Raw genomic sequence first — 13,815 nt, 5'->3', positions numbered from 1 at the left:
AATGGCCATATTCAAGAACCTTTGTTGTATTTTTAGCACAAGACTCTTTCTGTTACTGCAAATATGACTAAATGTGCCTTGTTCAAAAGGGGTGTTTATGAAATAAGGCCACTCAAAAGCTTTTATTCCTTAACAGCCTTCAGTTACTTTTATGGCACAAAATTAACATAATTAGTCACAGAGAATAGATGACATAAGCAGCGTGCCATGCACAAAAGGGAAAAGCAGTATCTAAGGAAGGTATTTTGAGAGATCAAAAATTTTCAAAGTGCTTAATACTAGAAGGTCCTTTTTATTTGTGCACAGCCTTAAGATACTTTTTTTTAACTCCATGAAATTCACATAATGAGATGCAGTAGACAGATGACATTAGCGATGTGCCATTAGAAAGAGGTCAGTTTCCTCTGAAAGATAGTCACTGTTCCTGCTCGTCATTAATTTGCAGCTTCAAAGCACTGAGCATATGATAGCCTGGCATGTTAAGCAAGTTGCAGTTATCTTTAAATAACCATTTTTTCCAGTTATTAGAAGCTAAAGTTTTTAAACTACTGACTGAAAGCAAAATTGAAGCACGCAGCAGTGTAAGGGGAAAAAAGGCTAAGAACGAAAGGCTGGAAGAAGATTAGGAAAAGAAAATCAAATATATTTTGAGGACAAAGTTGCTGTGGTTTTCCCTGGGGGTGGCCTGCTTTAACTTCAGTGCTAGAATTTTCAGGGTAGGAGTGAGACTCAAGTATTGGAGCGCTAGCTTGCAAATAAAACAACTGGGAATTTTTGGTTTCTGCGTCCTGATTACTGCACATATTACAAGGCTAAAAAGCGAGTTGTGTAGTTATTTATAATTCCACTGAGGGGGAATAATGCCATTTTGAAGCCTTAGGGTTCTATAAGGTAGGAGACTGAAAAGGGTTAAGAACACTGGAGTCCGATTTTTTAAAGAGAAGATCAATGAGATTTCTCTGGTTTGGTTTGTGAATAATTCACAGAACAGAACACAGAAAATGAAAGAATTTAGACTTTGCATTTACCTGAGTTCAAACCTATATTACAACACTCTTCTGTTTTAATTTATTTTTAAATAATTCATTTTTTTTGCATAGAAACACATGAATATGGTACAACTTTCATAATATTCACAAAGACTTACAGATGCTTACATTTCTAATTCCCTTGAAGTTTATTTTCACTTGGAAATTCTAGATGTGTTACATAGGTTTTAGCAGCTTTAAAAACATCCTGATCTATAACTTCATCTCCTACCACCCAAAATAAAATTCAGTCCCCAAAATCTCCAGTAAGCACATGCTGACTGATTTTCTGTAATGTTTTTAGCCTGCATGTCAGTGGAGTGGCAATGCCAAATGGCACTGGATGAATGGGTATTGGCAAGAAAATAGCAAGCAACATTGGTTAACATTTTGGAATTATTCAAACAAAATATTTGTTTTTAGGTCAGCAATAAAGAAGTAAAAAGTAGTGACTGACAAAGTGCTTTCACATCTGCAGTGACATTTTACTATTAGGAGTGTATATTTAAACGTTGTGTAGATTGCTGGGATTTCATCTTTGCACTGCTTGAATTACTTGGGCCTGGGCAGAGTTGAGGAAGATTGCAAAGGCCTGAGTCAGGTTGATGCTGTAGCTATGGTGACACTGCATGACACAGGCTATGGCAGGGTGAACCAGCATGGCCTATGGGGGAATTCTGACATGAAAACACAGGATTAAAGAAGATTAACATAAACTGCATCTCTTTCTTCCTAAAATTTGGTTTTACACCACATAACTTGATTTGACATTGTTTTATTAACTTTCATTTAGTTAACAAAACTCTTCTTCCTTTCTAATGGTATATTTTTCAGATAATCTCCCTGCTTCTCTTCTAGCAGCTTGCAGGTAGCATATTAAGGCTAGGGAAACATGGTGGTCCAGCTCAAGCAGCTTAGTGGAAGAAGCAAATATCAACAGATGCACTGAGAAGAGTTTGATGCTGCAAAGATAGAAAGGTCTGAGTGATTATTTCTACCTTGTTGCATCAAAGAAGGTATCATCGATGGGTGACTAGGAATTTACTAGAGTGATGAAACTGAGAAGCACATTGAAACAAGGGGGGCCTGGAGATGTGATGGGGTGGGGGCCATACAGGGCAGGGCTGGTTCCCCACTGATGGAGTTTGAGGCGTAATCAATAAGAGAGATCAAGGATATGTCAACCCAGGAGGTTTGAGAATTATAGTAGTTAACAGTCAAAAAAGTGAAGAATTTCAATTTTAATTCTTATATGAAAACAATATCTGAGCTGGACTGCCTCTAGGTATTACTTTAGATTTGGAGAGGAAATAACGATAACCATTTCTACCTTTTTGAAGTGCCTACTGTGTGCTGGGCGCTGTAATAGTCACTTTGCATAGCTTCTCCTTTTAACCTCTCACCAATTCTATGAAGCAAATATTTTTATCCCTATTTTTCTGATGAGAAAACTGAGGCTCAGACAAATTGACTGACTTGCCCAGCATCACACAGTTTAAGAAATACCAGCAGGATTCAAACCCAGTACTGAATGGAAAGGACCATGGACTTTCCATTATAGTATACACAAAAATTGTACATCTAAGTAATATGTTAGAATCTATCCCATTCTACTAACTTCTAAGGAATGCCCTCAAGGATCTGAGTACGAGCGACAAAGAAAGACACTAGGATAGTATAATACTGGAATTTTCAAAGACTCATTTATTAATAGTTTTCACATTTGGCTTTTCAGTGGTTTAAAATGCTATATGTATTTGTAAATACAATTGATGATACAGATTTTTCTTTAGGAATCTCAAGCTGTAAAATAATAGAGAATGCATACACATGGCAAAAAGTAAACAAAAACAATCAAATACCCTAGCAAATACGTACCTTTAATGTAATTGAAGAAAAATTCCCATTGAGTTCAAATGCTATAATTGCCTTTTTGCCACTGTTCCTTTCCATGAAAAATGCTGTAGAATAATTATATGTGTTTAGCTATATAAAAGAAGCAATGATGGTTAATACTATATATTTTATCTTGCAAAATGGATTCCATCTGCTTTTATTAAGGAGAATAGTTATAGTAGAATGAGATATTTATTAATCCAGCTGGTCTAGGTAAGGTCTAGTTCACTTTAAGTAAAAAGCTGGATTTCTAAGGAATTGCATACATACAGACACACTGAAAGCACCTTATGTTTTATATTTAACCTTTTATTCCAATCCTGAAGCTTTCTATATTGTTATTTTAAGCACATGTTAACAATATTCAAACTGATGCTTTGAAAATTCTCTGAGATGTGGTTAATGAAGAGAAACTGCACCATAAATTGCATCCAAAATATGCAGTCCATGCAGACGTAATTTTTCTTCAACTACAGTATTTTGCAATAAATATTTTTTAGCTTGTTTGGATTTATTCTCTATTTATAAAAAGTACCATCAGGCGCTACTGCTTGAAACAACTACATATAGGAACAGGCAATCTGAGTTTAATAAGATCCTTTGGATAAAAATAGATTTCAGATCTACCTTGCACTAAGAGAATGCAAATACTGATGAAACTGCACACCAGTGTTCTTCATAATTTTAACTTTGTCACATGGTATAATACACTTGCTCACTTTCCCCTGAGTTCTGCCGGAGGAGCCCTAGTGCCTCTGTCAGTTTATGATCAATAGAGACAGAATGTTCTACAAGGTATTCTGGGAAGTGTAGTTAACCGAGAATATTCTTCTTTCAAATGCATTTGTTAAAAGAATGCCCAAAAGAGACATGATATTCCAGAGCCTGTCAGAGTGTCTATGATAAAGCCTGCATTTCTCAGAGGGTTGTAACTGGCAATTTGGCCATTGCTAAATGGCACTATCTGTAGCTTAGCCTGCAGGCTTGCACAAACCGAGATGCTGCCACCACTTAGGAAAGGGTATCTTTTAAAGATCTCATGTAAACCTAGCTTAAGAAAGACATGAAGATAGTTGGTCTTTTCACTGATTTTCATTTCAAGCTGAATTATCAAGCATAAAGAAGATGTATTCTTTGACTGGATGGGAGAGACTGTGGCCAGTTTATCTCATGATGGATTATTCTACATTTCTGCTTGTTTTACCTTCCACCTTCTATGATTATCATTGGGAGTGGGTGGGAAGGTTGCCAGGAAGGAAATAAGAAAGAGCTCTGATTCTATCTTTTGCTGGAAGAAATAAGGATCATTTGGATCACAGGCTATCTTAGCAGGCAGAAACTACAATCTTGCCGGAGACAGGCATGTATGGGAAATGCGGCTCTGGCAACCTAGGGAGCAGAACCCAGCTAAAATGAGCAGTGAGGGTACGGCTCTAGCAGATGGTTGTCGTGCCCTGTGTTGCAATCTCATCCTATATTTTTTCAAAAATGTCAGAATTATGGATTTTTATAAATAGTATAAAATGCCTTAATTTTAAAATCTTGGCATTGATGTTCAAATTTAAAATAAATATAAGCCTGTACAAGTCAAACAAAACACTTCTCTAAACCAGTATTGGCCAATCAACCTCAATTTGAGACCTATGCTCTAATCTTCCTTGTTCACAACAGTAAAGTATCAATGCCTTCTTAAAAATGAGCAAAGAATGCTGAAAAGATAAAAGTTATAAAAATATCAAATTTGATATTTTTAGGGTAATCTCTTTCTATGTTTCAAATGAATTAATTAAATTTAAATTATTTTAATAGCTTTCTCTTAACTCTTGAATTCCTTTTGAATATTTCTTTCTGTTATTTATCTAGTCATACTCTAATGACTTCTTAAGTCATGAGTATTTTTCTATTTTATGATTTCATTTTATTTTTTGAGGTGGACCAAAATCCAACCATTAGAAATCATTGTGGAAGAATTAATATACTTTAAATAAAGCTAAGTAGCAAAGTAATAAACGAATATATATTTATTTGTGAAAAGGTTATTTTATAACCTTTATTTATAACTATAAATTGAACAAAAGAAAATGGTAGTTATTGGTAAATTTTTGCCTCAAAAAGAAAATAATCTCTGATAATTGAATCCTTCTTTAGGAACATTCTAGTACTCTAACTCTGGGTGCATAAGGATTAAAATACAAGAAAATGAGATTGTGTGGAAAATAGTCACAAAGAGAAAACACCACAATTTTGGAGGACATCAAAATTATAAGAAAAATCTTGTTTTTTTCTAAGAGAATAGATATGCATGCATACAGCTGTGTAGGATTCCATTTTATATATTTAAAAGAGAAAGATAAAAGCATATCCCAGAATGTTGTTATTATTTTAAATATATACCCCCCAAATATTGCATTTTACATTTCTGGTTAATATAAGGGTTGCTATTAACCTACATGTGTTTAAGCCCCACCTACCATTTTCCCAACTGTGGTCATTTTATTTGGAACAAATGCACCATGCTAGCATATCAAATGACAAGCTATCTCACAGGAATCAGTTTCTACCTTAAAATTATTGGATATTTTAAAATTCCAACTATGCCCTCTATTTGTCCCTTTAATAAATACTTGTTGCCTGAATTTGTTCCCTTAAAAGCCTGGTGATCACTAAAACAGAAAAATGAGAAGTACGTGTACTCTTCACTGAGGCAGAAAAAGCTCTAATCGTAAAGTTTCCGACCAGAACAGGGTCACCTACACTTAAATTTTCTCTAAACAAATAAGTGCTGAGACAGCATATTGACTTCCTTAGTGCATTTTTCCCTAGTAAAATCAGTTTGAGATAAATTGAAAAATAAATAAATGTCAAATAACAATTCCCATGACTAGTATTTGAACTGAACTTAATGATTATTATGAAGACAAAGCTGCGATAGGCCTCTGTGTAGAAGGCTTAAGGGGGACGATCTGGAACAATTTTAGCTCGGAAAGATTTTAACAAATGAATATGTTTCTTAAATTGCCACATCAACTGACCCTGCTATCTAATTATGGCCAGCAAAAAGGGCTACAGATGAACTATTCCAAAGCCTAAGCCATTATTTTCAGTTGACATTCTTCAACATGCAGTTAATAAACCCAAAAAGCATTTTGCTCATTCAGTATTCTAGGTTTCCATTTTACAACTGATTGAGAATATAACAGAAAGTTGCATTGTGCCAAGTGAGACATTCTCTAAGGGCTTTATTCAGACGCTATGATCTTGTTGGCCATCAATGCTTTAGCCATTTTCCAGGCTAAAATTATCATGGTTGCTTCTTGTAATAGAAATTTAAGACACCTATCACCCATCATTTCAAAATTACTTTTTAGTAAGAAATGAACCTCAGTAAAATGCCCATCCTATACCCAACAGAGTGAAGCGGCTTAGGAGCACGTGATTCTCCAGCCTTATCTGGTTCATTTTGAAAACATATACTTCTGTACTTATCAACATGTAGCTGGACAGCATCCTTGAGGTTGTCAGGGGAACAATCTTAAATTCGCTGATTATCAAAAACAATTTGAGAGACAGTATGTAGAAGTATTTATGGAGAATATACAAATATACTTTCAATGCTCTAAAGTTTATTTTGGCATTAAGCTTGCCCTTTGGAAAGTTGTGTACCTGGCAACATTAAATCAATTTACTGGTAGACTTAACATTTGTTGATATTCTGTCCATTTATTTTGAAGGAATCTTTAAAAAGTTATTACAAAACTTAGAACTGCATTTGCTATTTACTATATATCACACAGACATCTCTATTTAACAGCTGTGGGAGAAATTTCTCTTTGCCTGTAAGGTACAGTTGTGTTTTTACCTAACCAACACTAATTCTATTTCCCTTTTTACATTGGCTAGCAAAATGCTCAGAACCATATCAATGATCCACTTCTAGGAAATGTGTAAGGCTTTAAAGCAATTCTCCACCTTAACCTTAATACTAGCATCAACTCTCTCTCTTGAACTTTGCCATAATTCCTTCACTTGGTCCTAGGGTATTCATCCAACTATATTGAACATTTGGTAGTTGCCATGAGAACTATCTTGAAATTATGAAAATTAATTCATGTATTTTTTCTTTTGCCATACCACTACGGGTTAAACAAGGAATCATACAAAACCTTTAGAAAAAGTTTAGACAGTCCAGGGCTTTTTCTAAAATAGCTCAATGTACTTTTTAATCATTAACTAGCCCTTCTCATAATTTCATGAGAACACAAAAATAACCACCTAATTCAGGAAGAAGAATAACACAGTTTTTGCACAAGCAATCAAACATTAAAAAAATGAAACACTCAGACAAGTAAATTTTGGGATTTTATTTTATATCTCATGAATACCAAACATACTGTGACAAATTAAGTACTTAAATGGTTATTCACTTTTTTGGCATAGACGTCCTTCCTTTGTAACTGCTTGATAGACATCTCCAACAAAATATCCCAGTCTCACATTCAAGGGGTCCAGAAACCGACCTTATTATCTTCTGCATCTCTTTTCCAGCTGCTCTCCTGTATTATTGCCTCCTAAATCTTGAACCACAAGAAAACTTTAACTTTTACCTTTCATCACCCCATACACCCAACCAGTTCTACACATTGATTCTAAGTCTCCAAAACCACTCCTCTTCTCTTTTTCATTTTTAGTGTCAACATTCTACTCTGAGCTATCACTACATGTGCTTGGGTATTCTAAAATAAATTAACTTTGTTTTGTATAGAAGGACAGGAATTCCTCTCAAATTAGCTCAGATAAAAAGGGGGTGGGCAGCCACTTAAAGCTATGAGAGGTATTCTGGGCACTGAGGAAAATTGAAACCAGGCCTCACTATGGTCAGGGCCTGATATGGTGACAGGAAACAGTTATTGCTTCCTTTAGATTTCCCCTTTCTTGCATCTCTTAGCTGGTGCTCATGAACTCTCTGTTACAATTTCACTATGTGTAAGTCTTCACGGTGCTTTGCCTCAGCTTTGATTCTGTATGACTTTTGAGATGATCATTATAAAAAGCATCTCTCAGTCGTTTAGTTAAAAAGTTCCCAAGATAAGAAATTTAATTGAGATAGGTCCAACACCACAAGTTCCTAGTCAGCCTGTAGCTACCCCCTAAAAGTGACAGATCCAGAGTCTATCCATCTGTATCCAAGCAGTGGTGCTGTGGTTGAGTAGACACAACTCGGCAGATTTGGTGGATGGAAATGAGGTTACTTGAAAAGAATGCAGACAGTGAGGAACGATAGCCAACGCTCATACGATTATAATGTATGTCAGTGTATATATGCACAATGTTTATCAACTTCATATTTTTCTCACTGTAGTCCAATCTAGAACCTGCTACACACACAGTTTTAAGCAAAGATGTTCCCTTGTTTTGATTTGTTTGGTTTGTTTCATTTTTCTATTAGACACTTTATTAGTCAGCTTTGATGCAATCATAAACTGTCCCAAAATTCCAGTGGCTTTTAACAGACATGTATTTCTTGCTCACTTCACATGTGATGGTTGTCTGGTGCTCCATGTGTCTTCTTATATCAGACACATGCTGAAGGGACAGCCATCATTTGTGACATAATATTCTTATGGCAGGGAAAAGAGACGAGAGCTGGCAGAAATGTGTGATGTCTCTTATAGCTTCTGCTTAAATGTGGTACATGTGACTTCTACTCACGTTACATTGGCCAAACCACATTACACGGCCAAATCCAGCATTGCCATGGTAGGGATGTGCACCCCTCCCATTGTCAGGGCTCAGCAAGTCATCTGATTGTGGATGAAAGTATATAATCTCTTTACAGAATAGAGTGGGAACAAGAAATTGGGCACAATAGTACAACCTACCGCAAACTACTATGGTGGCTCAAAATGTGCATTGATAAAGTTCAACTCTGTATTCCAATGGTTTTCAAAATGTTGCATTGATTTCTGAGGTTCCTTGGACATACTGTGGTGATGCTGAGAGAAATTAGGAGGGGCAAAGTTCTGGGCACCACCTCGCCCTAGTAGCTCTGCTTTTATCTGTTTTATGTATCAGAGACTGTGCAAGATTCATTATGGGGGAAAAATAATAGATTTCTTCACTTTCAGAAAAATATTTAAACCATTTTCTGCACTTGACAATCAAGATCTTCTTTCATATAATGCCAATTTGGTTTTCAAAATTTATCTTCCCTATTCTTTTCCATTCACTTTGCACTTCCGCCTAACCTAACTGCTCATAAATTTTTTGATATATCAGTTTTTTTCCTTCCTTGACTTTCTTCACATCATCTTTTCTACATAGACTATATCCCCCCATTTATATTAACCCTTTCATTCTACTATCAATGCTTTGCAAATCCTATCTGAATTAGTTTGCTAAGGCTGCCATAACAAAGTACCACAGACTGTGGGACGTAAACAACAGAAATTTATTTGCTCACAATTCTGGAGGCTAGAAATCTGAGATCAAGATGTCGACAAGGTTGATATCTTCTAAGACCTCTCTCCTTCTCTTGTAGATGGTGGTCTTTGTCTTTCTCTAGTATCTTCATGTGGTCATTGTTCAGTGTGTGTTTCTGTGTCCTAATATTCTCTTCAGATTGTATTAGGGACTATCTTTTTACCTAAATTATATCTTTAAAGGTCCTATCTCCAAATGTGGTCTCATTCTTTTTTAAAAATTAAAAGGACATTTTTTATTGAGATGTAATGAACATGTAGCGTTGTGTCAGTTTAAGGTGTACCATGTCTTGATTTGATGCACTTATATATCGCAACATGATTGCAATTCTAGTGTTCACTTACACCTCTACTACTTCACATAATTTTCTTTGTTTTTCTTTGTGGTGAGAACAATCAAGATCTAGTCTGTTGGCAACTTTGAGGTTTATAATAGAATATCGTTGACTATAATCACCATGTTGTTCATAGATCTCCAGAACTTAATCTACTTGTTGCAAATACAGTCACATTCTGAGGAACACGGTGTTAGGGCTGCAACATGTGAATTGAGCAGGGACACGATTCAGCCATAACACTGTCTTTCGAATTGTGATGAATATATTAGCTCAACCCTTATTGAAAATACTAATTCAAATCTTGTTGTAATACAGTTTGGAAATGTTAGATTTATCATGAGGGTTTTTCATAAAATAGAAGAAAGATAGGCATATTTTTAATAGCTTTTAATAGCTACTTTATTTGCCCCAGTGAAATAGGTAATATTCATCAGTCATATAAAATGAAACTCTGCATGATTGGGCCTCTGTCTGTCTTTCAGGCCAATGATAATGTTGCTGAAGAAGCCTTTCTTGGCCGCAAGCTAGGATTCTTATCTCCTTGCTCCCTTACATTCCACTTCACTTATAGTCTCGTGTCATTTTCTTTTATTTGTTGCTTTACTTGTTTACTGCGTTTCTCCAACAGTCTATTTTAAGGACCCACTGGTCAGAAGTCTTGTCTGCCTCGTGCATCCATTACTGAATCAGCTGTTCCAACCAAATGCTGAACACATTGTAGGGATTCAATGACTATTTCTCGATTAAGTAAATGGAGAAGTAGTGTAGATACCAAAAAGTGAGACAACAGGAATATAAGCAAAAATTGGGTTGTCAAAGGAACAATTTCAACATAACCAGTAATTCAATATTTCACAGTAAATCCTAATTATCAATGTAATGTAAAACAAAATTTGGGGGAACAATAACACTTTTTTCAAAAGGGCACCGAACAATCACTGAGCTGGTAGGGAGCTGATTATAATTTAAATAAGATGATAAGAAATGTCACCATATTGTCCATAAACATTTTCACATCCATGAAAAAAATAGCAAAAATAATATATACTTTCAATATATAACTACAATTAAATTTTTTTCTCTTTTTCTTTAAAATTTATGCTTACCTTCCAAAAAGTTTCTTGAATATAATGACAATATATAAATATATTATCATTAGATTTATTTATCTAAATTTATTCTTCTCTCTACGTCTGTATATACATACAGATATCATTATAAATGTCATTAAAGTGTTAAGTTGTCCATTCTGTAATTCTAATAAATAGGGGTGTCACAGAAAAGTTTTGGGAAGGAAACCCATGCCTTTAATCCCATATCCTTTTCATGAATCTAGTTCATTGATGCAAAATATTAAACCATTGAACAAGAAAATAGATTCTATGCAAGAAGTAGTTCCTTTAGAGGTAGGAAATTTCTAGTCCTGAAGACTAGATTGTCTGAGGATACAATTCAAAATAACCACTGAAGAAACAACGTGAGGCTTTAATTCTTTCCCAAGGGAAATTGGAAAGAAGAGCAAATGGTTTAATGTTAATCTAAAAGCTAATGAGAGTTAACTGTGGAATAAAATTTGTAAAAGCTTAGGGTACATATTATCTTTTGGCTATTTTTCTTTATCAAAGCTGCTGAAATTATAAAGAGATTTGTATATATCTTTGTATTCTGCTTCAAATATTTTTTGTTGACTGTAAAGAATTTTGCATAATTATACCTATGAATGTCTTTTTGAGTTGCCATATTGAAACAAACCTCTCTTTTCCATCGGAGTTTAATAAAATTTCCAATAAAAACAGAAATAAACTTAGCAACAGGTGAAAGGCAAAGGCATTTGTTGTTTCAAAAATGCTTTTTCTTTCTGTTTAAATATCTATGCTTTGTTTTTGCCATTTTCTTCCTTCTGGTTTACGCATTCAGGTGATAAAAGTGAATATTATCATATTATCAAAAAGAAAATAAAATTATTTGACAATTTGAAATTACAGTTGTAGTAATGTAACAACTATTTTCTTCCTCCATACCCTTATTTGGCACTGTTCAAATGATTTAGAAGCTTTTTTCAATTTTATGTACAATATATACCAGTAGGTGGTGGTAGTATTTTCTACAAGCACTACAATGCTATTTTCATTAGTAAATAACCCAAAAACTAGAGATCATTTTCAGATCTTCAGAAATTCTTAGAGCAATTTAGAGACTTCAGAGACAGTCTTTCCCAAGTTGTAATCCCAGACTCTGTTTAAAAGCAAAATGAGACATTTTAATCAGTGTGTCAGATTTTGGGGGTGGAGGGGAGAGCCTCAAATAAATTTGGGGGGCTATGGATTTAATTCCACAGCATTGACCATCACATTTTTCTTTCCTGACAGATGCCAGCCATTAAATTGGAAAACTGGAATTGAAGATAAAAGGTGGGATATGCGTATCCAGCTAGTGGTGATTTTAACCAGATTTTCTCCTTCATCATGGTTCATTTGCATTGTGAACACTCTGAAAAAGACAGCTTTTGTGGACTGTTTGCTGTGCTTGTTGCTCCCACAATGTAATGCTGTTCAAAGGGTCTGATTGTGTATTCAGATATCACGTACATATTGCCCTGGCTCTGGGATTTCCTGTTACTGTGAAAGATAAAGATTCTTTCCTATTTAATGTACAATTCACCCATTGTGTCGACATATGTGAAAGGGCACCTCTGTGGGATATACATAAGCAGGGGAAGAGACCAAGAAATGAGAGGATGCAGTATTTTGGCAGATTATAGAAAAAAAGGTGTATTTAGTAAGAGGGGAAGAGAGGTGAACACTGGAGTTTGTCCCATAAAGGAGCTAACTTCAGTTTGAGATGGGATGGTTTGGAAAATGATCTGGAATTTAAGGCCTTCTGAACCGCGTTTTTAAAAGAGTTTTCCTGACCTTAATTTAATCCAACTTTCGGGAATCTAAAACACCCCTTCCAGCTCTCCATCCAACTTTATTTTTAGAAATCAGGAACTAGAAGAATGTACGGAGACATGATTCACATTTAGAAAGCCAAGATCTCTTTAAATTTGGATATAAAGATAAGAGGAGAATGGTTTAGAACCATGTTACTCTCCAATCTCAAAGGCTTGTCCTCCCACTGGCAGCTTCGACTGACTTCAGGAGCTTGTTAGAAATCCAGACTCTCAGCATGCCCCACCCCGAGTGAATCAGAACCTCCAGTTTCTCAGGATCCCGTGGGGATTTGTATTCATGTCAAAGTTTGGGAAGCACTGATTTAGAAGATTTCTAGTTAACAAAATCTACTTATTCTTTTCTTAAAGTAGAGGGAGCATCCATTGAGTGGCCTTTTAATAGATCACACATCATCTCAACAGAATAGCTCATCTAAAGCGTCAGCTGCAGTCACTCAAAGTCCTGATTTTTCTATTCTGTAATAAAGGATTAAAAAAATACTGGACAGATGGCCAAACAGAAGGAAAAAAAGTCAGGAAAGTGCTGCAATTTTAGAGATGACTGAATCTTAAAGATCGTTTAGCTCCTCAGTTCCCCTGTATAGTCAGCCCGTGACAATGTCCTTACATATTATGCTTCCATCAGGACTTGGTGACTAACGTGTCCTGAAAAGCTTTGCACATTGAAACTGTTGTTGCAGCTCTTTTGAAGCTGAAAGCAAGAAAATCCCAGATAAGATGAAGCACCAAAATTTTGGAAATGTAGTTATCGGTACCAGAATGGACGCAAATCAAGCTTGTGAGCTCCAGTGAGTGTTCAATGGTTCTATAAGGTTTCCTGTTACAATGAATCCAGAAGTGTTGGAAATCTTTTAGAAGAATTTTTAAACAATTTAGTCAATTATTACTATTATAATTGCCCATCTTTTTTAAAAAAGTGAAAATCTGTTATGTTACTGTATCCATTCCCACTTTTAAACATTTTGAGCAAAGGACATTTAATAATGATTATATTCTAGTTTCAATGACCTATATGATATAAGAATGCCCCCCACACACAGTTATACCAGGTAAGTATTAACACAATTTTTAAAATTATAAAATTTATATGGTTCATTAATTCTTACTTAGTAACAATAAAG

The sequence above is a fragment of the Equus przewalskii genome, chromosome 17 (genome assembly GCF_037783145.1).
Source record: "Equus przewalskii isolate Varuska chromosome 17, EquPr2, whole genome shotgun sequence".
In the NCBI taxonomy this organism is placed as follows: domain Eukaryota; kingdom Metazoa; phylum Chordata; class Mammalia; order Perissodactyla; family Equidae; genus Equus; species Equus przewalskii.
The sequence above is the reverse complement of the archived record's forward strand: the minus strand, read 5'-3'. Positions refer to the sequence as shown.